Source organism: Neomonachus schauinslandi, chromosome 1 (genome assembly GCF_002201575.2).
Source record: "Neomonachus schauinslandi chromosome 1, ASM220157v2, whole genome shotgun sequence".
In the NCBI taxonomy this organism is placed as follows: domain Eukaryota; kingdom Metazoa; phylum Chordata; class Mammalia; order Carnivora; family Phocidae; genus Neomonachus; species Neomonachus schauinslandi.
The window spans coordinates 89,230,637-89,256,696 of record NC_058403.1 but is presented as its reverse complement, the minus strand read 5'-3'; the positions used below and the strand labels follow the sequence as shown (position 1 = coordinate 89,256,696).

Here is a 26,060-nt window from a genome sequence, read left to right as displayed (position 1 = left end):
TTTTTAAAGATTTTATTTCTTTATTTGACAGAGAGAGAGACACAGTGAGAAAGGGAACACAAGCAGGGGGAATGGGAGAGGGAGAAGCGGGGGGAATGGGAGAGGGAGAAGCAGGCGTCCCGCGGAGCAGGAGCCCGATGCGGGGCTCGATCCCAGGACCCTCGGATCATGACCTGAGCCGAAGGCAGACGCTTAACGACTGAGCCACCCAGGCGCCCCTAAATTTTTTTGTTTTAAATGAGCTCACACAGAAGGTATACTCATAAATTTTTTTTTTTTAAAGTTTTTTTTTTTTTTTTTGAGAGAGAGAATGAGATAGAGAGAGAGCATGAGAGGGGGGAGGGTCAGAGGGAGAAGCAGGCTCCCCGCTGAGCAGGGAGCCCGATGCGGGACTCGATCCCGGGACTCCAGGATCATGACCTGAGCCGAAGGCAGTCGCTTAACCAACTGAGCCACCCAGGCGCCCGGTATACTCATATTTTATATAGCACCTTGCCATGGGTATCTTTCTATGTCAATAATTATTGGTTGCATTTTTATTTTCAGTGGCTTCAGATTGTGTTTGTAGCATCTGATATTTATGAACATTTAGACTAGTTTTCTACCATATAAACAAATCTGAAATAAATACAACTTTCTATATATATATCAGATTATAAAATAAATTTAAAATTAAATAATATTTAGACATATGATACTGCAAAATACTCTCTAGAAAAATGTAAGTATGTACTTCCACCAGCACTACATTCTTACAAGGGTATTCTTTAGTTAGGTAGGTGAACTTTGATATCTCAGTATTGTTTTTGTTTGTTCATTAGTGATGTTGAGTATATTTTCAAGTATTTAGTAGCCATTACACTGTCTTTGTGAATTTCTTGTTCATTTCTTGCCTTTTTTCCCCGTTTGTATAATCTTCTTTTTCTTATGACTATTTAATAATAACTATATTTTTAAAGGATATTAGCCTTATCTCACCTATTTAAAATTTTTTTTCTATATTGTCAATTCTAATTTTATTTGTATTTCCCCCAGTATTTGTTAATCTTTTCCTTATGGTTTCTGGCTGTGGAGCCATGCTTACAAAAGCTTGACCTACATGAAGTTATATGACTAATTATTTAAAATTATGCGCTGTTGCTTTTTTATGTTTAATGTTTAATCCATAAGGAATTTGATCTTAGGTATGTTTTGAGACAAGAGCCTAGCTTATTTTATTTTCAAATGGCTAGCCTATTGACATACTACCACTTAATGAATAACCCAGCCTTTCTTATTGATTTAGAATGCCTTCGTTGTCATAATACATGTTTACCAACTGTCTTCTGAGGAGTTCTAGGCATTCCATGATGTGCTCTCAGGGAGTGTTGTTCAAGATCTGGAAAACTAAGTAACTGGCATTCTCTTCTTACCTTCCTTATATCTTCATTGAAATATCTGTAAATTTTTTCTAACTAATTTTTTCCATATTTTAATGCAGTTTCTTTTTTTACTGAGGTACAATTGACATATAACATATTAATTTCAGAAAACAATATAATGATTTGATATTTGTAAATACTGCAAAATCCCCACAATAACTCTAGTTAATTTTTGAAAATGAGCTTTAGTGAAGTACAATAAGTATACATACTGTATAATACATACAGTTAATAAAGTTGTTTATGCCATGACTACATTCAAGATAGAATGTTTCCATCACCACAACAAACCTCCATCTTGCCTTTGTAATCTATCCTTTTTCTCTACTGCTGGCCTCTGTCAACTATTGATCTGCTTTCTACATATAGTTTAGATTTTTCTTAGAGTTCATATAAATTAAGCAATATAACAGGTGGCCTTTTATGTCTTTTTTTTTTTCCACTCAGCATAATTCTTGTGAGATTCATCCATGTTGTTTGTGCTCAAGTAGTTTATTCCTTTTTAAATATGTGTAGTATTCAGTTATATAGATATACTACAATTTGTTTATCCACTTACATATGGGTATCTGGGCATCATGGATTAATATAGCTGAGTTTTTGGCTATAATCAGTATGGTTACTATGAACATTCTTATACAGGTCCATGTGTGGACATAAGTTTTATTTCTCTAGAGTAAATACCTAAGACTGGGATTACTAGGTTGAATTGTAAATGTGTATGTGATTTTATAAGAAACTTCTAAGAAACTCCCAAATGGTTTTCTTAAGTGTCTGTACCATTTTGCATTCACATCAGCAATATATGAGAATTGTAGTTGTTTTACATGCTTGCCAACACTTAGTAAGATCAGTCTCTTTAATTTTGCCATTCTGGGTGAGTAGTGGTATCTCATTTGTGGTTTTACTTTGCATTTCCTTAATGGCTCATGTCCTTTGCCTTTCAATAAAACTTATATAAGCAGTTTACCAACTTCTCCAAAAAAAACCAGCTAAAATCTTAATTTTGATTTTGTTGAATAAATTTGGAGACAGTTGACATTGAACAATATTGAGTCAGTTTATGAACTTGGTATGTGTTTTTATTAATTTAAATCTTTAACTTGTTCCAACAAAGTTTTATAGTTGGCAGGGTACAAGTTTTACAAAATTGAAAATATTATCCCTATGTATTTCATATTTTGATGTTCTTTGATGTGATACTGAAATTTAAATCTAATTTTTATTGCTAGTGTAAAAGATACAATTGATTTTTGTATATTGAGTTTATCCTGTATATTTGTTAACTCATTTATTAATTCTAATAGTTTTGTGTAGATTTCTCAGGATTTTCCACATGAACTTTTTTTTTGGAAAAAAAAAGTTTTTCTTCTTTCTTTTCAATTTACATGCCTTTATTTCTTGTTTTTGCTTTACTAGCTCAGATGTTCAGTACAATATTGATGTATACATGGTAAAAGCAGTTATCACTTTTTGTTCTTGATGTTAAAGGGAAAGCATTCAGTGTTTTCAGTATTTCACCCTGTAAGAATGATGTTAGCTGTAGGGTTTTCAGAGATGCCATATTAGTTTGCTTGGGCTGCCATAAACGAATACTACAGACTGGATGGCTTAAACAGCAAAAATGTATTTTCTCATAGTTCTGTAGGATAGGAGTCCAACACCAAGGTGTTGTTAGAGTTGGTTTCTGGTGAGGGCTCTTTTCCTGGCTTGTAGATGGCTGTTTTCTTGCTGTGTCCTCACTTGGCCTCTTCTATGTCCAAGGGGACAGACGGGGTAGGGGGTGGGGTGGGGAGGTGGGGGTGGCAGTAGGAGGAGGGAGTGGGGAGGGAGAGAAGGAGAGAGAGAGAGAAATTTGTAACTAGTCCTATATAACTATTGGATTAAGACTCCACTCATGACTTCATTTAATCTTAATTATCTCATTAAAGGTCCTGTCTCTGAATACAGTCATATTGGGGGTTGGAGCTTCAACAAATGAATTTTGGGCGAACACAATTCAGACCATAACATAGATGCTGTATCAAATTGAAAGCTATTTCTAATTAGCTTAAAATATTTATCATGAATAGGTGCTGAATTTTGTGAAATGCTTTTTGGCATCATTGAGATATCATATGTTTTTTTCCTTTTTTAAAATATGTTAGTATGGAGAAATCACATATTTCATTTTTTGAATGTTAAACCATCTTGCATCTACTTGGTCACATTTTATATGCCTTTCATATATTGCTCTTTAAGTATTTGTTTATTGTATGCATTTATGTCTAATTTATATATTGTATATTTTAAATATCGGAGAATAAATTTGCTAAAATATTGCTAGGGATTTATTTTCATGTCTGTGATCATAAAGGATACTGATTTGTAGTTTTCTTGTAATGTCTTTGTTTGGTTTTGGATTAAGATAATGTTGGCCTCATCATGTGAATTGGGAGATGTTCCTTCCTCTTCTATTTTATGAAAGAATGAATGTAGAATTGATATTATCTTTTTACTTAAATATTTGATAGAATTCCTAGTGATGCTTCTTGGCCTGAAATTTTCTTTTGGAAAGGTTTTAAAATTTGAATCTAATGTCTTTCTTTGATAAGGGCTATTTGGGTTATCTATTTCATGCTGTGTCATATCTTTCAAGGAATTTGTTTTCATCTAAATTATTGAATTTTTTGCCATATGATTGTTCATAATTTTATTTCCTTATGGATTTAATTTTTGTATAATCTGAGTAATGTCCTTTCTTTCATTCCTGATATTGGCAATTTGTGTCATTTCTCTCTTTTCCTTGCTCAGTCTGTTTGGAGCTTTATCAATTTTTTAAAAATTTATTTTTATTTATTTATTTGAGAAAGAGAGAGAGAATGCAAGTTGGGGGAGGAGTAGAGGGAGAGGGACAAGCCGACTGCACACTGAGTATGGTGCCCCATCTCACCACCCTGAGATCATGACCTGAACTGAAATCAAGAGTCAGAGCTTACCTGACTGAGTCACCCAGGCACCCCTGGAGTTTTGTCAATTTTATTGGTTCTTTCAAATAACTAGCTTTTGGTTTCATTGATTTTCTCTATTCTTTGTATATCTTCTATTTCATAAATAATCTACTTTTACCTTTGTTATTTTCTTCCTTTTGTTTATTTTGTGTTTGATTTCCTTTTTAATTCTTTTTTAGTTCCTTAAGGTAGAAGCTTAAGGAAAATGATTTAACAAATTTCTTCTTTTCTAATACAAGTATTTGATGCTACAAATTTCCTTCTAAGCACTGTTTTAGTTGCATCTACAAATTATATAGGGTGTTTTCATTTTCTTTCAATTTATATATTTCTTAATCTATTATGATTTTTTCCCTTTTGACCTATGTGTTGATTAGAAGAGTATTATTATTAGATTAATCCTAGAGTCTAATATTTTGGAGCTTCCTGATATATTTTTGTTACTCATTTCTCATTTAATTCCATTGTGGTATCATACTTTGTATGATTTCAATCTTTTTAACTTATTAAGATTTGTCTTATGACCTAGAATATGGCTCATCATGGTGATTGTTCTACATGCACTTTAAAAAAAATATGAAATGTTCTATAAATGTTAATTAGATCAAGTAAATTGATAGTATCACTCAAGTCTATATACTTACTTTTTTCTATACTTGTTCTATCAATTATTGAGAAAGACATGTTGAAATCTCTTCTGTAATTGGTATTTTTGTAGTTCTCTTTAAATTCCATCAGTTTTTATTTCATGTTTTTAAAGATCTTTTATTAAATGCATAAACCTTTAGGAATGTTATGTCTTCTTGTTGCATTGACCCCTTTAACACTATATAATTATTCTTTTCATCCTGATTTTATCCATTGCTTTCAGATCTTCTTTTCTGGTGTTGATGTAGTCATTCTAGCTTTCTTTTGATTTGTGTTTGCATGTTATTTCTTTTTCTGTCTTCTAAATTTTAATCCCTGTGCCTTCATACTTAACAGTAATTTTTGTTGGTAGGTTGTATATAGTTATTATTCAATCTCTACCTTTTAGATTTTTCAGACCACTTATATTCTAAATTATTATTCCTATGTTTGGGTTTATTTTATTTTTTTTTAAAGATTTTATTAATTTATTTGAGAGACAGAGAAAGAACACAGACAGGGGGAGGAGCAGAGGGGGAGGGAGTAGCAGATTCCTGGCTGAGCAGGGAGCCTGAGGATGTGGGGCCCAATCCCAGGACCCTGGGATCATGACCTGAGCCCTAGGCAGACACAACTGACTGAGCCACCCAGGCACCCCTTCTGTGTTTGGTTTAAATCAACTGTCCTTTTTTTTTTTTTTTTTTTAAATCAACCGTCTTGATATTCGTTTTCTACTTCTTATCTGTTCTTTGATACTTTTTCCCCTATTTCCTCCTTTTTTTAGATAAAGCGAATATATTTTATGATTCAATTTTGTGTTCACTGTTTTTCCCATCTGTACTTTTTTGTTTTATTTGTTTAGTGGTTACTCCAAAGTCTGCATTATTTTTACCTTACCAGTTCACTATCAAATATTATGTTGCTTCATGTAAAATGTAAGAACCATGTAAATAAACTTCCATTTCCCCATTCCTTCTTGTTCTCTTGCTTTTATAATGTTATCTCTCCATATGTTATAAACCTAACAATAATGCATTATTATTTTTGCCTTAAGTGGTTATATTTTAAAATGATTAAAATAGGAAACATACTCTATATTTACCCCTGTATTTATCATTTTCATAACTCTTCATCTTTTATGTGGATGGAAATTTCCACTTCTATCATTTTACTTCTAACTCAAGAACTTCCTTTTGTGCTTCTTATGTGCTGGCAAAGAATTCTCTCAATTTTATTTGAAAGAGTATTCAGTTTAATTATTGAAAAATATTTTTATTGAGCTTAGATTTCTGAATTGATGTTTTATTGTTTGTGGTGTTTTTTTTTATTTCAGTGCTTTGAATTGTCCACCATTGTTTTCTGCTTCTCAGTTTCTGATGAGAAGTTGGCTGTAATTCTCATCTTTGTTCTTTTGTAATTAAGGATGTCTCCCCCCAACCCCCCATCCCCCTGCCCCCGGCTGCTTTTACTAAGGCAAGACTTTTTGGAGTTTCTGCTGGATGTCCCTCAGTATTCTTTGATGTCTCTCCATTCTGAATGGTGAAAATCTTTCTCCCAAATGCTGTGAGCTCTGAGAATTGTTTATTCTACTGTTTTCAAGTGATTCTTTCCCTGGCCTCAAGTGATTTCTACTCACATAGGGCAGATCAGTAGCCACCTAACTCCTGAAATAAACCTCCATGCAGATTTTTAGAGCTTTCTCTATCTGTGCAGTGTCAGTATCCTTGGTATTCCTTCCCACAAATTCAACTGCCTTGGCCTTCCCAAACTCCAATCTATTTCCTTAACACAGTGAAATAGCTGCAGTCTATTTGGCCTCTTCCTTCCAAGCTACTTCTTGGAAACTGCCTCCAAGTAAACTGGGGCAATCATAGGACTCATCTTTCTTGTTCTCCTTCTCTTAGAAGTCATAGTTTAGTGTTATTGTTGTTCAATGTCTGAAAACAGTGTTTTCATATATTCTGGTTTTCTTGTTTAAAGTGTAAGTCTGGTTTCTGTTACTTCATCTTTACTGAAGTGGACACCTAGAATTTCTTTTGAACAAAATGTACAATGCCAAAATATAAGCTTGAATTCCAGTGATATGTTGATGTTCTATATACCTCCATCTGTTTCTGGATTATTCATTCTGTTACAGGTATCTACCTTCCGATTTATTTATTTGGCACCAATGCCTGCCAACTTAATTATTTTATCTACTTTTAATGAATCTGTATTTCAGTTATCATTAGTTTTAAAATTATGCAATTGGCATGCTTCTAACATTTAATTTCTAATGTTTCTTAGGATATGTCTTTTTTTTTTTTTTTTTTAAATATTGGTGAGATTAGCTGGAGCCCCAAATCATGTCCTGTGGAAGTCCATAATCCCTTGCAGAGGTAGAGTAAAAGCACTGTTTCATATTGTCACTGTTGTTTTCTATGAGCTCCTACTTTTATTGAATAAAATCAGTTTAGAGATCCTCTTGTCATCTTATGCTTCCTAGTTTACACTCTGCTGTGTTGACCCAGATGTGAGACTCAATTTCATTTACAAAATCCAGTCACAAAAGGCATATGAGATTGCATTTTATTGGATATCTGGGTTTGGAGGGCCATCATTGTGATGTCATAATACAAACAGTTTCACATAAAATATGAGCCATCCTTGTTTTTAAAAGTCTTTCTGTTACCTCAACATCAAAATTTTATTTTACCACAGTTTTCAACCCCATGCCCTGTCTTTGCCTAATTAAGTCTTGCTAATGTCTCCTTTTCTCTAACTTTCTTTTCTCAGCTCTTGTCTCTCTATGCACCCACCTTTAAAATTCTGATGTGTTGCAAAAATGTTAAGCTGTCTTTTTAGCTGTGTTGGAAGGTACTATACTAGACCCTTTGGTTGCTTTTATCCAAAGTGAGTCATCAATTATTTATTTCTAAATTCTGGTGCCCACTGTTAAGATAATGAATTTTTCATCTCATTGCATTTATAAAATGATGCTTTATATTTCTATTTTAATTTTTTTAAATTGAAGATGTACATTATTCCTAGGAGATTTGATGGATGTGGTTGCAGTCCAGATGCTCCTGCCTTAATCATAGTCTTGTATAAGTTTCATAAGAAAAGAATTAATCATGTGAAGAGCCATATGAAAAATATCTGCAATATGTAGCCAATTGCAACATAAAGTTTCCAATTCAAAACATCTAGTATGAAATGCATATATTCATTTATGCCCATGGATTTAATTGAGGATTATCTACATTTTTACTTGTTTGATTATTAATAGAATTGTTTAGTTACTAAGTTGTTATTCAGTAATCTTTTTAACGGAAATTACAATGCGTTGTATGCATAAATAGGTTAAATTGTCTATATATTATTCATTGAAACTGCTTCAAACTTGGGCTCTTTTTTCATAAGAGAGATGTTTGCTATCTTATTGCTTATTGGCTTTTCAAAATTATATAAATGTCATTTTTTATTTAATCAATGTTATTTTTTATTATCAACTGCTGGACAGAATAAATTACAATTTTATTCAGTAATATTACTATTTTGTGGATTTTTACTCCCCAAAGAATTACTTGTATGTCATCATTTGTAAATTACTGCACTAGGTACCATCAGGCTAGTCAGGAGAAATAGTGGTTTGGTACCTATTTCCAAGAATATTAGTATCTGGTTGAGGTTGTAAAATAGTCACCTGTAAAATTACTTAGAAAGAATGTTTACAAATGAGTTCAAACTTAATACTCTAAATAGATTTCAGAAATGAAGCATTGAAGGAAATGAACAAAATGCCAAGACATTCTACTGAATGGGAGAAGATATTTGCAAATGCCAAATTCAATAAGGGGTTAATATCCAAAATATATAAACAACTTCTATAACTTAACACTAAAAAACCAAACAACCCAATTAAAAAATGGGCAGAGGACCTGAAAAGACATTTTTCCAAAGAAGAAATAGAGATGACCAACAGACATATGAAAAGATGCTCAACATTGCTAATCATCAAGTAATGCAAATCAAAACCACAATGAGATATGGCTAAAATAAAAAAAGTTTAAAAAACACAAGAAATAATGTGTTGACTAGGATGTGGAGAAGAAGGACTCATGCACTGTTGGTGGGAATGTAAATTGGTACAGCTACTGTGGAAAACAGTATGGTGATTTCTCAAAAAAATTAAAAATAGAGGGGCGCCTGGGTGGCTCAGTCGTTGTGTGTCTGCCTTCGGCTTGGGTCGTGATCCCCAGGTCCTGGGATCAAGCCCCGCATCGGGCTCCCTGCTCAGTGCGGGGCCTGCTTCTCCCTCTCCCACTCCCCCTGCTTGTGTTCCCTCTCTCACTGTGTTTCTCTCTCTGTCAAAAAAAAAAAAAAAAAAAAAAATTAAAACCAGAAATACCATGTGATCCAATAGTTCCACTACTGGATATTTACCCAAAGAAAACAAAACCACTAATTTAAAAGATACACACACCTGTATGTGTATTGCAGCATTATTTACAACAGCTAAGATATGGAAGCAACCCAACCTTCCCATCAATAAATGAACAGATAAAGAAGATGTACACATACACACACACAACACACATACACGCAGGCACACAAATATTATATAGCTATTAAAAAAGGATGAGATTTTTGCCATTTGCAACAACATGGATGGACCTAGAGGGTATTATGCTAAGTAAAATAAGTGAGACTGAGAAGGGCAAATACCATATGATTTTACTCATGTGGAATGTATAAAACAAAACAAATGAATAAACAAAAAAGCAGACCAGACCTATAAATACAGAGAACAAACTGATGTTTGCCGAGGGAAGGGTATAGGGGGATGAACAAAATAGGTGAAGGGGAGGGGGAGATAGAAGCTTCCAGTTATGGCATGAATGAGTCACAGAAATGAAAGACACAGCATAGGGAATATAGTTAATGTTATTGTAATAGCACTGTGTGGTGACAGATGGTAGCTACACTTGTGGTGAGCCTAGCATACTCTTCGGAGAAGTTGAATCACTATGTTTGTGCACCTGAAACTTCTGTAATGTGTGTCAACTATACTCAAATAAAAAATTTAACAAAAAAAGGCAGTTTGATCCGAGTACCACTTTTGCTATCAAAATACCATAGAACTTTTATTTTTGATTTCATACTAATCTACAATATTGACAAACGAAAATGTATTTTAGTGATCATGCTTTCTATATTGTCTCCCTTTGTTTTCTCTTGGAGCTTTGTCAATGTTACATTCCAGGAGCAGGTACCTCTAAAATATATATATATATATATATTTTTTAAAGATTTTATTTATTTATTCATGAGAGACAGAGAGAGAGAGAGAGAGAGGCAGAGGGAGAAGCAGGCTCCCAAGGAGCAGAGAGCCCGATGCGGGACTCGATCCCAGGACCCCAGGATCATGACCTGAGCTGAAGGCAGACGCTTAACCATCTGAGCCACCCAGGCGCCCAGTACCTCTAAAATATTGAGGTACTTCCCCCACCCCCATGCTTCTTGTCAGTATTCTGATAGCAATCTTAGTTATAGGCAGTTATTATATTTTATTTTATTTTTTTAAATTTTTTTTTATTATTTTTCAGAGAGAGACAGCGAGAGAGGGAACACAAGCAGGGGGAGTGGGAGAGGGAGAAGCAGGCTCCTCGCTGAGCAGGGAGCCCGATGCGGGGCTTGATCCCAGGACCCTGGGATCATGACCTGAGCTGAAGGCATATGCTTAATGACTGAGCCACCCAGGTGCCCCCAGTTATTATATTTTAAAAATAGTATGTATTCAGACATCAATTATGAATCTATTCGTTTGCTCCACTGCTGCATATATCAAAGGGAATACTACCTACCCTCAGACTCTATTTTTTCTTCCTAGGGAGAAAGGAAATTACTACTTTGACATCAGAACATATTAGCTCATCTTCTGTTTGCAGACACTTCAACCCTACCTGATAATTCTACTTTACTAACCAAGAGTTAGGGCCCATCAGGCCTTTACAGAATGAGTGGAACAAACAACTCATTTCTTTTAGTTGCCCTAGGAGAACCACCTCACTCAGTATATATTCATCCAGATTAATTTGAAATGCTTCCCAGGAAACTACTTATTGAACAAAAATGATTAAAATTGATCTGTGTACTGTTGTCTAATAAAAGTGGTTTATTTTTATATTACCTTTGTTTTAAATCATGGGTATGCATAGTTTGGGAACAACCCCTATGATATACAGTTCTCTTTTTGCTACATTTCTACTAATTTTTCACTTGATGAAAGGAGAAAATTATGAAACGGATGTTTTTTATGCTTAATGAGAATGAAATTCAAACTTAAGTCATTTTTATAAATGTTAAACACCCAAAGAATAGTAATTTCTTTTTGAAATTTGAAAAAAAGTTACAAAATTTGAAAAAAGAAAAAAATCAAGAAAAGAATGAATTTGAAATCCTAATATTTGACAATGGTATTACAACTTCTAAATTATTCCTTAGGTTTTTTTTTAACATGTATTTTAAAATGTACATATTAGCTAAGAATTGTGAAAAAGCTCCCTTGCTATGGTTACTTTTAAGTTAATTTTTAAATGAATATAATTTTCCTATAGTAAAGTGCATATACTTTCAGTGTTGAGTATGACATGAAGTTGTTTTTAACCTGAAGATTGCTTTTTATTTTATTTTCTATATTATTAGAGAAAATGAACAAAATTTCACATTCCAAGTAAGACTTGGATTTTTGTTCTTTTTGGGGGGGGTTCCTATTTACATATCATCTGCTGATTAGTAAATATTACATAAGGGACTGCTCATTTATGCCAGTGAAACATTCTTTTGTCAAAAGAAGCAATATGATTTTTCATCTTTAATTGCAGTACTTCTAAAACAATTACCCTAGCAGTTCCTTTTCATATTCTTGAAATTATGTTTGCTTCCTAAATTTAATTGAAAATAGTGTTGATACATATGTTAGGATTTTTTTTCTAGTAAGGTAATATAATATGGCAAGTGTTTCTGCTTTTATGTTGGATAGTCTTTCTTTTTCTCAGTTTTAAAACATTAAACCTGAAGAAAATCTAGATGAGCTACTTAGCTGATGAATAGCTGATTTTATTTTTGATTAGTTTTGAGAAGTTTTAAATTCAAGTTGAAATTTTTCAAATTGTTTTTTCTTTCTTGAAGAGAAAACACTTGATTTGGTTATAAGACCAGGTTGGCACAAAGTGGTATGTGGCACCAAGCTAAAATAAATGCTTTTTGATTATTCTTTAATTGATGGTCCAGTGGATTATTACTCCATTATCTTGCTCACATCCTTGTACATGTTTCTTTTTAGAACTTTCCAGTATGTTTCTGTCACTCACTGATTTCCTCCTGAAACCAGAATATCATTTAAAAAATAACTAAACTGAGATGCCTGTAGAAGCCATGTAGGTAAAATAGATGAATGAAGTGTAAAGGTGATCTCTGGTAACTAACACAGAGCCTTCATGCTGGTGAGTAAGTGGGGAGCTGTGGGGAATCTGTAGAAAACTGGAGAATAGATGTTCTATTTAGGGGAAGTAGTCATTAACCAGCTTCCACCAGGGTTTACTATGTGGGTATGATGGCCCATAGCTGTCAAAACTTCCAGTTATATAGACAAGCTGAAAATCTCTCTCTTTCTCCTGTGTGTGTGTGTTTGTGTGTGTGTGTGTGTGTGTGTGTGTGAGAGAGAGAGAGAGATTTCCTGATTTTTAAAATTTGGCATACCATTTTTAAAAAAACACTCTGGTTGAATGCTGTTTGGCACGTCAGCTCCCTGTGAACGAATTGCTTTTGAATCTCTCATTTAAAGTTTTGTCTTTAAAAATAAGACTTTCCATCTAGTAATGGTTTAGGCTTAGTTTTTTTTATGCAAAGTGATTTTTAAAAACATTTTTGATTACCAACTCTTCAAACCAGGCCCAAGGTTGATAGGTTGGATGGCGGGCCGGTTAGAGACCATCTCCCTCTCTTCCTTCAACATCTCCAAGTCCATTTCCTTTTTTTGTGCCTCTACCTGATGTATTGTGCTATCCTTATGCCTCAAAACTAGTTAATTAACATGTCTAGATAATTCTGTCTTCCTAATATCTTTCATATCTGTTTGCTCTGATATCCATTTCCAGAGTTGACATCCATCTCTACATCTATCTCAGCTACTTTTGTTGAGTCCACCATCCTATTTCATCTGTTTAATGCCACTGTTTCCTAACTGGTCTCTTTGCTTGTAGTCTTTCCAGATCCATTCTTCACAGCTGAGACAGAGAAATGGCCTAACTATAAAGTAAATCACGGTCCTACTTAAGATTGTTCAGGTATTCTCCATTGACCTCTGAATAAATTTAATCACCTTAACATGACCTGCAGGGCCCTTTATTTTCTGGTTTTTGGTTACATGTCTAACTTCATCTCTTGCCTTCCTCTTCAATATTCCATGTTTCAACCGATTGAATTCCTTCAACATTTATGTTTTCTTTTGTTAATAGGTCTTTATAAATGTGGTTCTCTAGCCCAGGCCTCTTTTCTTTACCCATTCTGCAGCAAGTTGATGTGCAAAGGAGAGGATAGATAGAACATTAGAAAAGTTCAGATCTATTCTAATTGCTTTGAGCACATGATTGTCCCAGTTGCTCTTTCAAAGACCAGAAGCCTGGACATCTTTTTAAGAAAGCAGACATTTCAGGAAAGCAGACATTTTAAGAACGCAGCCCTTACGTGGTAAGTCTCGTTGTATTCTGGGTTTTTAAGGCAAAGGCTTAGTGATTTGAATTATCTAGAGTAGGAAAATCTCTGACATTACAAAGGTATATCATAATTTCTCTGAGTTAGCAAGGTATCTCTCTTCTCTTTGTTATCTCTGTTTCTGTCTCTCTCATACATACTCACACAACCCACCAACAAAATGCCAAAGATATATAAAAGAGGTTTTTATTAGAATATTCATGGCTTACACCAACATTTGGAGAGAGAGCTCAATTTAAAGATTTTACATTTTTAAACATAAAGGATAACATCTTCAAAGAAATAATTGCCTTATAAGTCATTGGAACAAGATCATCCAGAATTTTTAACATTAAGATCAAGATTAGCCCTTGGCAAGTTGAAATGAGTGAATTTACATGGTCTTTCTCTTACCTGCTTGTTTTCAGTATCCCTTTCAAAAAATTCCATGTGCAGTGGCATTCTATATGTCCCATAGAATGCAGTGGAATTATTACGGGTCCTCTACTTTGTCCTGGTATTAATATAGCCGGAGTTTGAATATACTGTTTTGGTAGTCACATCACACTAATTGTGAACTTAGAGGCAACTAACCCTGTTAGATGATGAGATTGATATTTAACAAACTCTCATTTGTTTTATTAAAAATGCTTTAACAATAGTACCATTGGGATCAATATAGAGTCTCCATGAGGAAAACAAATAATTTATATTTGTAAATCCTGGTTATACCTAATAAGTTCACATGTTTATAGCCATAACTCATATTCTATCATTTTAGTATAATTTTGGCTTAATTCACATCAAAAATAACCTCCCTCAAGGTGGAGATCAATGATGATCACCTAATGAAGTATTCTGAAATTTTTGTCTACATCTGTTGTGCAAATTTACTTTGTTTAAGCTTTCCAGTAACAAAGATATGTAATAGGTTGGTTTAAGTTTAAAAACAGAACCTAAAACAGGATGACAAAAGTGGAGTGACAGGAAGAATAACTGCTTAGTCCTAGCTGGATGAATTGAAAACAGATGAAAGATAAGTTCTGTGTTATGGGATTTTGCTGTGCGCCAGAACTAATTACATTAACTTTAACCCACCTGAGGCTTTATGCTGCCTATTTATCTCATCTATGGGGTATTCTTTATTTATGACTTTGCTACTCCTATGTTGACAGATCATTGCCAAGTTGTGCTTAAATATAATTATGTTATTATTGTAGTCATCATAATGGTATGAGTCTGTAACATTATTTTGCTTTTCCCTCTTTTCAAAGTTAGTTTGGGGACAGAGTAGAAAAAGAATATGTACTTCGTTCTCTCTGTATTGAGGTATAATTGGTACAACATTATATTAGTTTCAGATGTACAAGGTAATGATTTGACATTTGTATATATTGCAAAATGATCACCACAGTAAATCCAGTTAACATCCGTCACCATACATAGTTACAAAGTTCTTTGTTCTTGTTATAAGAACTTTCATGATCCACTCTCCTAGCTACTTCCAAGTTTGCAATACAGTATTATTCACTATAGTCACAATGCTGTACATTACATCCCTATGACTTATTTCATAGGTGGAAGTTTGTACCTTTTAACCCCCTTCACCCATTTTGTCTTCTCCTTACCTTAGGCAACCACTGATCTATTCTCCATATTTGTAAGCTTGTTTTTTTTTTTTTTTTTTAAGATTCCACATGTAAGTGAGATCATATGGCATTGATCTTTTTCTGTCTGACTTAATTCAATTGGCATAATGCCCTGAAGGTCAATACATGTTGCAAATGGCAAGATTTCATTCTTTTTTATGGCTAAAAAATATTCCATTATATATATATATATATGTATATATATATACACATACATACACACATATATATATATATATATACACACACACCACATTTTCTTTACCCATTCATCATCTACGTATGGATGTTTCGGTTATTTCCTGGTCTTGGATATTATAAATAATGCCACAGTGAGCATGGGGGTGCATATATCTTTTCAAATTAGTGTTTTCGTTTTCCTTGGATAAAATGACGATTGTATTATAGTCCCATTTTTAATGTTTTGAGGAACTTCCGTACTGCTTTCCCCAGTGGCTGCACCAATTTTCCTTCTCACCAGCGGTGCACAAGAGTTCCGTTTTCTCCAAGGCTCGCCAACACTTATTTATTGTCTTTTAGATAATAGCCACTTTAACAGGATTGGTGTGATAATCTCATTGTGTTTTGATTTGCATTTCTTGATGATTAGTGATGTTGAACATCTGGTCATGTGCTTGTTGGCCATGGCCATGTGCACATATTCTTTGGAAAAGTGTCTATTTGGACATTCTGTTAAGAGAAAATGACAAAACAAAAAGACTTTGTTTCTATGAATATGATTGGTCGCTTTATTCCTTTTTTTTTGTTCATATGCATGTCTTTCTATTTTTTCCTCTCTTTCGAATTAACAAAAGCTCTTTGAAATATGATCTGCTTCTTTATGATTGTGCCCAATGTTACATAGTTAATATGTTAAAAAATTTAGTGGCATATGATATATCTACAGTAAAATACGTTTGTCACCATCTCCTCATTTAATCACAAATATATCAGATGGCATTCAGTAATACAATTCTTTTCTATCTTTGGTGCACACATAGACAGTAATAAATGATAATATTTCTATGGCACATTGGGGAAAATGGAAGAAGGAAGTTGCTTTAAACTGGAAGTAAGCAGATGGGGGGTGAGAAGGGGTGTTCACGCTGTCTGGCCCTGTAAGACTGAAGGGATTATGGGAGCATACTGTAGTCACAGACAAGGTAGGAAGCTCTGTGAATTGAATTAACCTAATAGTTGTATATGTAATATGTTCAGATGAAAGTGAAAAATTCAGTCAGTCTTCTAGAGAGTATGTTTTTATGACTAATCACAACTGGGTTTTTTTTTTTTTTTTTTTTCCCGCATGTGATTTCTAACACATAGGAGGTAATCAGTAAATTTTGAGAAACTCAAAGTTATATAGACAAGCCATTTAAATGTTTGGATACATTTTTAGCTTTTTATCCAGATGTCTGGTGTCTTTTAACATAACTACCGTTTGCCATTGCTGTAATTAAAAATAAACAAAACCCTGACTAATAATAGCAGCTATCATTTCGTGGGCACCTACTGCATATCAAGCCCTTAGGAGCTTATTTAATCTTCATAACATCCCTGAAAAACAATTCTGATTGTTATCCTTATTTTATATAGGAGTCTGAGTTTCATAAATTATAAGTAGTCAAAAAAATGACCTAGTAAGTAGTATGGAATTAGGATTTTTTTTTTTTTTTTTTTTTTTTACAGAAAGAGACACAGCGAGAGAGGGAACACAAGCAGGGGGAGTGGAAGAGGGAGAAGCAGGCTTCCTGCCGAGCAGGGAGCCCTTTGCGGGCCTCGATTCTAGGACCCTGGGATCATGACCTGAGCCAAAGGCAGACGCTTAACGACTGAGCCACCCAGGCGCCCCATGGAATTAGAATTTAAACAGGCTGATTCCAGAGCCTGAAATAAATGTGTTTGCCATGTCTACAAGGAGGATTATTGACCTGTAGCATTTGTTGGATAAATGATTTTGGTTCCCCAGTTATAAGCTTTCAGGAAGTTCCTTCATCTACCACTTTGGCTTGTACTTCTCTATGTTTATCTCTAGTTCTTGTTTCATCATCTTTCCCAGTGGTGACATTTTCTAGAGTGTAGAGCATACAGGCTGTGCATTAGCATTCCTATGGACACTGAATCATGGCCTTGACCTCATTAGCATTTGGAGGCTACAACACTTGCTTTCAAATCCTAGCTTTGCTACTTAGTAGCCTTGTGACTTTGGACAAGCTGTATAACCTCTCTTTGGTAGTTTTCTCTTTATTGTATAATGAAAATAATAATACTATCTGCATTATGTAGGATTGATTTGAGTATTAAATGATTAATAAGTGTATAGTACTTAAAATATTGCCTGGCCTATAATAATTAATCAATATTCATTATTTATTGTTATTTGTGAAAACTGGATCATGATCACTTTTTATAGCTTTTCTATAGGAAACAATAGAGAAGAAGTAAGTCTTAGTAACTAAGGCTGAATTTCTATTTTTGTTTTTTTTTAAAGATTTTATTTATTTATTTGACAGAGATCACAAGTAGGCAGGCAGGCAGTGGGAGAGGGAGAAGCAGGCTCCCTGCTGAGCATGGAGCCCAATGCATGCGGGGCTCGATCCCAGGGTGCTGGGATCATGACCTGAGGTGAAGGCAGACCCTTAACTGACTGAGCCACTGAGGCACCCCATTAGTAGGCTGAATTTTTAAATAGCTAGCTAGTGTATACTAGTTGTATTTTATAACATTGACTTTTTTTTTTTAAGATTTTATTTATTTATTTGACAGAGAGATAGCACAAGTAGGTGAGCAGCAGGCAGAGGGAGAGGGAGAAGGAGGCTCTCTGCTGAGCAGGGAGCTGGGCGCAGGGCTAGATCCCAGGACCCTGAGATCATGACCTGAGCCGAAGGCAGCCACTTAACCGACTGAGGCACCCAGGTGCCCCGTAACATTGACATTTTTATTAGTGGCTTATCACTGGAAGAATTGAGAACCATAGTACAATTACTAACATTTTCTGTTCAGAAGTTTGAATGTGTTGTAATCTATTACATGATGGAAGGTGGATTGAAAGGAAGAAGTTGTCATGATGCTTAAGGATACTTGTGCTTGGGGCACCTGGGTGGCTCAGTCGTTAAGCATCTGCCTTCGGCTCAGGTCATGATCCTGGGGTCCTGGGATCGAGCCCTGCATCAGGCTCCCTGCTCAGTGGGAGGCCTGCTTCTCCCTCTCCCACTCCCCTTGCTTGTGTTCCCTTTCTCGCTGTGTCTCTGTCAAAGAAATAGATAAAATCTTATAAAAAAAAAAAGGATACCTGTACTTAATAATATTTTTGTTCTGTTCTACTTTCTGATGTAGCAAAATATCTGGATTTCTAGGAAAGAGGTAGAAAATTGGAGCACATGTGAGTGATACAAAAATGTCTTTTATTTTTATTTTTTAAATGTAAGTAAGCTTTTAATTGTCAAAATTTGATGTGTAGACTTGTCCAAGTTATTTCAGTTGCCAAGGAAATTCAACAACAGGAAGAGTTTTATCTATTGGTGGGTTCTAAGGAATCTGTCCTGCTGGTGGGAGGAGTTTGCATGGATAATATAAAACAATAGCCAATAAAAACATCCATTAGATTTTTAAAAAAAGTTATATTTAAATATAGGTGTTTTTGATGCTCTGGAATTTCAGGGTGTATCTGCAAAAATTCTACCTGACCTCAGTTCTTTTCTTGCTTTCTATTTCATATTGAAAATGAGATCCATCACTTCTTAAAATGGTGAACTCACTGGGGATTATCGAGTTATGTTCCTCAGGCCACCTCTGGCCCTCCAGCAGTTTTCATAAAGTTTTATTGGAACACACACAGCCATGCTCTTACGTACTGTCAATGGCTGTTTCAGGTTGTAGCAGCAAAGCTGAATAGTTGCAACAGAGAAGGCCAGCAAAGCCAAAAATATTTACTATCTGAACATTTGCAAAAAAACGTTTGCCAATCTGTAAAGTAGATAGATCTAAATACACACATGAGAGCTTACTTCAACTTGATGTTTCATACTTTCTCTGTAGGGAAGATTACCTGTCCTCACATTACCATGAACTAAAAGCATCAACCATATTGACTAAAAATAGCTATTGTTTCGTGTGTTAGTCTTTTCCTTTCATTTATATTTTAAACTCCTTTAGCATGCTTAGCATTGTAGGAATATCTTTATAGAAGATATAAAATATTACAAACATAGGAAATAGGAAATGTGGCTATTAAAATATTGAATGGGACAATTGATTCATCTCTTGTATGATCACATTATTTTGTGAAACTATTAACTGATTTGTTGAAGCAATTTACTGAGGTTAAGCACATTGACTTAGATAATTCTTGTGACTTGAAAAGAAATAAATTTATGAAAAGAATAAAATTATGGGTATTAAAAAGCAATGAAACAAATAAACAAGCTATCATGAACGTCATCTAGTTAGTTCCCAATAGCACCATTAAAAATAAACCTATTGATGTTTGTGCTTATTTGGCCTTATGTTTGTATGCAGGGTTGTTTTTTCTTCAGAATTGTTCACCAATTTTCATTACATTTTCTTTCACTTTTGCTCATTTAGTTCTAGCGGTTTTAGTCATGATTTCTGTGACTCTTTGCATAGTTTTTGGATTCTTTCAGTTCTGTCTTAGTTTGGAGACCAGATGTGAGATCAGCACTCAAGTAGGGCTCTCATCAGTGCAAAAGAGATAGTGGGATTACCCTCTAACCCATGCAATCTTGTGAAAAGGCATTGTGCATCATCATTATAATCAGCAAATAAAATCCTTATGAAGGCCACTTCCCTAAAGTCTCCTTTCTCTTTTTAAACGTAAATTTGAATTAACACTGGGAGTGGAATTTACTAGAAGCAGAATCCAATGAGAGTCCTCTTTAAGGATTTCAGAACTTGCAGGTAAGTCTAGTTTATCTGCTCTGGGGAGATGGTGCTGATTATTTAAAAATCAGAGATAAAGAAGAAGTAGCCCCAAAGCAAGATGATTTATTTGCTTTTTGGTAAACTTGATTCTGTTTTGTAACGTTTGAAACATGGATTTTATGAGTGATAGTATTAAAATTTATACTCCCTCTAGAGTGTGTTATTAATCATTATTGCTCTGCTGGGCCTCAGGATTACCTGTCTGCATTGTAATGCAGCTTTCCTTAATATTTACAATTGAAATACCAATGGTTCTTAAGACGTCTCATATATTTCTATGAATGAAGTGGGATTCACAAGATATAAGGGCTTGCCTCCAGCAATAAACTACAAAATATTAAATTCCTCTTACAAACTTGTAGAACCTTTTAAACTAATGCTGATTTTATACTTCTGAAATGAAATATCTCATTCTATTGGTTGTCCTTTAGTGGTCCAAAAAGTAAATGAAATTATTATCTAAGGATAGTTATAATAGAAATAAAAACACTAAACAATATGTACTTGCTATTCTAGGGCCTCTGCTAAGCAGTAAGTTATGTGGAGATACAGGGATGACCTCAAACCAAACTTGCCCATGAGACTTTCAGTTCTGTCAAGTTCTTAGCACTATTGAGAGGTCAGTCTTACTAATATTTCCTGTAGGAAAGGACAGTTGGGTATAGAGCTTGCCTAAATTTGGGAGTAGTAGGCAAAAATACCTTTTTTGGAGGAGCTTTCCCACTTGAATCAAATTCAATCATTTATTGAGTTCTATTATGGATTCAAAGAGTACAAGATAGCATTGTTCTTAGGAGCTCATAGAATAGTGAGGGAGACAAACGTATATACGCTAAGATTTCTCAGAGTATACTGAGGGAAAATTGGCTTGAACACATTTCACACTTTAATCTATTCTGGGGGAGGGAATGTTCTTAGAATTTCTGCCCTTCTTTTTTTTTTTTCCAGTACTCTTTTCCTTCTTCATTGAACCCACTTAGTTTCATCCTTTCTACACTTAATTGGTCCTGCACCAAACTATATCCCCTATTGACTTTTGCAAGAAATTCATCACATTATACATGCCATGACAATTATAAATTTATAAATTAATTGAAGATTTGGTGGGTTATGTGGGAAGAGATCATGTCTTGGAGACTTCCATCATCTACACGTCCTGTTTCCTGCTGTCTCATCATTTCTGACAGCTCCCAAAAGCTCAAACTCCTGACACATTGTTTTATTCTCTATCTAGCAGAGCCCATCCATCTACCAAGGATAGTCTGGTTTCCCCCTTTCTGACAAGATTGCTGGTGATTTTTTTTATATTGTTGAATAAATAATACAGAAATTGCCGATGGGATGGAGAGAGGGAGAAGCAACACAAAGGACTTAAAGTTTTGGAAGCATCCAGATTTAAAATGTCAAATTGGAGCATAGTGATTACAGTATATGTCATTTTAAAACTTCATATTAGATCTTGGAACAAATCCCTTTTAATCTCCTTCCAACTGTGTGGTTGACTGTAAACCATCATACCAAAGTATCCCTAGTATTTTCTGGGTTGGAAATTACTACTTTAGAAAAAGGGGACATTTTGGAACCAAAATTATGATCTGGACATTTAATAATAAGATGTACTACATTCAAGAAATGAAAGCTAAAAAAAGTGAAACCTACATATAGAATCAATTAAAAGCAAAAACAGAGTTATTAGGAAATCATGGGATTGTTGTGGTTGGATATTAAAAAACATTTTTCTCCACTTTAAGCACCATATGGTTGGCAACAATTTAAAAAAGCAAACACATGCACATATTTATATACATGTGCTGCAGAAAAATATATTTTAATTTTGTACATTATGTTTGTGTATAAAAAACTAGAACAAATTAGTACTATTGAAAAAAAATATTTGACAGGATCCGCTATTAATTTTCTTATATCACATATTACACAGTGTTTCTTAGTAAAAATAAATGTTATAAAGCCATTTAAATAAAACTAAGAGTTGTCTAGTTTGTAAGAAAAATTGGGACATTTTTCACCAGTTGGTTTAGTTCATAAAATGTTTCAAAATATAAACAATGAAAGAAATTTTTTGACCTAAACTTAGGCTTGGGATATACCTACCTCTTTTTGTTTGTTTAATATTGTTTGGGATGCTATGTAAGTACACAGTGCTTTGATGCTGCTTGAATTTATTTCACATAGCAGGTTCAGAAGTGGGACAAATTAATGCAGCAGCTGAATGACATTATCCCAGACTCTGTTTCTTTCTATCCTTCTGCTTTGCCATCCTCAAGATGGTAGCGTTGTTCTCAGACTAACTTCCTTCATGCCCACAAGATGACTACATCAATTCTAGGCATCATATCCATATATAACAGCAGGGAAAAAAGCATTTTGTTAGAAGGGTGGGAACTTTGCTAGGAGCCCCAGAAACACCTTTCCCTCCATCTTTGGCTAGATATGGATAACATATATATCCGTAAATCAATCCCTGGCAAAGCAATTGGGACCACTGTGATTTACTGAGCCTAAATCAAGATTGTCCTGAATCTGGGCATAAGCATCTTCTTCAGAATTTCTTAGGAAAAAGACACCTAAGGTGAATCAGAGGCTTTGCCTAGAAAAAAAGGAAAAATGGATTAAAGGCAACAGTCTATCGGAGAAACATAGTATCCAGCTCTAGGCCAGTGGTTCTAAACCCTGGGTGCACATTAGAATTACCTAGGAAGCTTTTAAAAAATATTTTGAATTAATTGGTCTGGGTGTGCATAGATACTAGCATTAAAAAAAAAAAAATGCCCCTAGTGATTTTAATGTATAGCTAAGTTTGGGAACCAGTGCTGTAGGCAAACTGAAGATAGAGTAAGGAGACAAAAACTTTCATGAGTCTGTACACATTTATCTGCTCAAGCAGCTTTTCAGCTTTATTGAACATTATCTGAAAATTAAATGTTGTCCAGCTGGGTAAAATTATCAACCCGAAATCTTAGATCACAGTTAACTTGCCAACCTTAAATGGTGCTCCCTGCCATATTCACTGGCCATATTCCAAGAATGTATACTATTTGGATACTTAAAGTACCCAGACAGCTTTCATAGCCAAGCTAAGTTGGGGTTTTATTTAAAGGTAGGAATGTCAGTCCCATTTTTGTGATGAGAGAACTGAGTTGCAAAGAGGCTATTAGTAGAAGAGGTAGAAGTAAAGTTCTTATAATATAGTATCCTGACAGCCAGGGTTCCCTCCTACTTAGTGTTGCTACTTATGTTCTTGTATTTGAAAAAGGTATTTGTTTTGATCACAGTAAAGCTTCGTAATTATAATAGGTATACCATTTATTGACAACTTACTATGTATGAGCCAGGAACTGTGCTAGGTGCTTTATCCCTTCCTGGAACATTTGTTTAATCATAGCAACAATCACATGCAGTAAATATTATTAACACTACTTTAAGGATAAGGAAATTGGAAATGAGAGCTTGTTACTTCTTCAGTGTCTCTTAATTAGTTCACTTCTCTGGAATCTGGAATTTGCATCCATGATGACATGGGGTGCATTGGCATATAAAATGCCAAAATTCATGTTCTTTTCATTTTGCTGTTCACAGAGATTTGATTTTGTACAGCTTCCCCGTTCAGTAAATACCTATTGGTTGACTAGTAGGTAGTAGACACTGGGTAGCCCTGGATTGGATTGCATTTTCCCTGCACGTTATAATTTACATTTTTTTTAGAAGTAAGTTTTTTTCCAGTTGCTTTGCAACTATGCTAAGTACTGAGCATAGGATCAAAGAACAGTTGAATGGGTAAATGAAATGGAATCTTTAGACTGCTTAGTTTAGAGTTGCTCAAATTATAAGGACTAGTGAAACTACTTTGCTGATAATTTCCTTTCCCTTAGGAACTTAAAATATTAAAATAAAAGACTTTTAAGATGTAGCTTAAATTGTACTCCCTAATATTTTCAAACAAATACTGAGTTATTGGGGAGTGTGCTTTGAGTTGTTTAGTCATACTCCATATTGCCATTTTTAAAGATTTTATTTATTTGACAGGGAGAGACACAGCAAGAGAGGGAACACAAGGAGGGGGAGTGGGAGAGGGAGAAGCAGGCTTCCTGCCGAGCAGGGAGCCAGATGTGGGACTTGATCCCAGGACCCTGGGATCATGACCTGAGCCGAAGGCAGACGCTTAACGACTTAGCCACCCAGGCGCCCCTCCATATTGCCATTTTTAATAAAAACTGTACTCTTTTAATAAAAAGACATAATTGGTCTGTATGGCTGACATTTATTTAGATGCTTGCTTTACAATTTTTTTTTTTCTAATTGAAAGATAAGAGGAAAATAAACTTGGCAATGGCTATTAGGGACTGGATGGTTTAGTTTTTCAGAGAGATAACATTTTCCAGATTACTGAATTATGATACTGAAAATGAAGGGAAAGCTCCTTGTTGGCGGATAGTGTTAGAATAGCCCTAATGCAGAATCTCATTAAAGCAACTGTCAGGATTCCTCTATTTTACCATCGCCTCCCCTATTCTGTAAGAAGCAACTGTCATTTTGAGTGAGTGTACTGCCAAAGAGGCATTTACAAATAAATGAAAAATGTCACAACTGATTTCACTCCTTCCAGAATACTGTGTGTCAGCTTTGTCACAAACTGTCTTTGTTATTCTCTGTTTTAGATCTCCCATCTGGACATTGGAAATAACTTTTGATGGTCTAGGGCCTCTCTCATTTGACCCCAGGTAAGCCCTCTATTGGTGACCTTTTCCAAATACTTGTAAAACTGTTTGAACAGTTAGAGAATATAAAAACCTTTCCCCCTCTTTCTCTCTGTAACCGCTGTTTTTGTCAAAAAGTATTCAGATGTCAATATCATTTACTTACACTTTTGAACACTGCAGAGAATTATTCCATGCATTACAAAGCACTGTAAAATTATGCAATTATATTTTACATTCTTTTTTCCAATACAATGGTTTGTCGTTAGCATGCTTAATCTAATAATAATGCTAATAACCAGATTACTTGTAAAGAAGATATATGGCTATGCATTTCCCATATTTTGAAATAGATGTCTACATTTTTATCACTTATTTTTATATTATCTTGGATACATAAGTCCTCCATATAATTTTTATATAACATCATTGATCCACATTCATTATTGCCATCCCCATGAGGTAGTCCACTGCACTACCATCAGTTCTGAGCCACATACTGTGCTAAGCAATTATATGAATTATCTTATATAAATGTATCACAGTGGTACTTGAATCCTAAGTTAATATGGATTTGGAAAAAAACAACTAATTAGAAATTGCTAGCAGCATTTTTTATTATGGCTATTAAATTAAAGGAAAGTAAATCTTCATATAATTATAATTTAAGAGATTTTAATCAGTATAATTAGTTACAGATTGTGCCATCATTTGAGATTATTTAGCTTTCTACTTGAAAGATCATGGAATGGACCAGTTAGCAATATTCTATTTCTCTTGGAACATAGAAGTTGAAGTAATCATTCATTCATTCAACAAATATTTGTTGAACACCTATTATGTGCCATTTACTTTGAAGACATGATGGTGAAAATATGTATCTAATTCTCAAGACCTTACAATGTAGTGGATGTCAAAAAATAGGCAAGTACAATGTAGTGTGATAAATGAAAACAGTAGGGAAAAGCATGAGGTACAGTA

At 34.4% G+C, this 26,060-nt stretch overlaps 1 long non-coding RNA gene across 1 annotated transcript in view; it reads left to right on the top strand.

Annotated features, from left to right (window-relative positions):
• The window catches only part of LOC110591730, a 290,114-nt gene that overhangs the window by 64,468 nt on the left and 199,586 nt on the right, over window positions 1-26,060 (top strand). Inside the window, exon 2 of the long non-coding RNA XR_002481047.1 lies at window positions 25,041-25,103. This is a non-coding gene — a long non-coding RNA (uncharacterized LOC110591730). The remainder of the gene's footprint in view (window positions 1-25,040; window positions 25,104-26,060) is intronic.